This window comes from Arachis ipaensis, chromosome B03 (assembly GCF_000816755.2).
Source record: "Arachis ipaensis cultivar K30076 chromosome B03, Araip1.1, whole genome shotgun sequence".
NCBI classification, from domain to species: domain Eukaryota; kingdom Viridiplantae; phylum Streptophyta; class Magnoliopsida; order Fabales; family Fabaceae; genus Arachis; species Arachis ipaensis.
In genome coordinates, this window is record NC_029787.2 from 81,417,382 (window position 1) to 81,417,854 (window position 473).

Below are 473 nucleotides of genomic sequence, written 5' to 3' on the forward strand. Positions count from 1 at the left end.
GGGGATTGTTCGAGTTTGGACAACTGACGGTTCATCTTGTTGCTCAGATTAGGTAATTTTCTTTTTGTTTTATTTTCAAAAATTTTTCAAAAAAATCTTTCAAAAATTTCTCCTTTGTTTTCGAAAAAAAAAATTTTAAAATAAAAATATTTTCAAAAATATATTTTTCTTCAGAATTTTTAAGAATGAATTCTAGTGTTTCATGAAGCATGTTGAAGCCTGACTGGTTGTAAAGCCATATCTAATCCTTCTGGGTAGGGAATGTCAGGCATGTCATGTTTGAGTTACATACTAAAGCTTGGCTGGCTATTAAGCCATGCCTGACCCTTTGATTGGAGCTTTAGACTAAAGAGCATAAGATTCCTGGAATTCATATTAAAAATTTCGGAATCCTTATTTTTTTTCACATTAATTTTCAAAAAATCCAAAAAAAAAATTAATAAAATCATAAAAATCAAAAATATTTTGTGTTT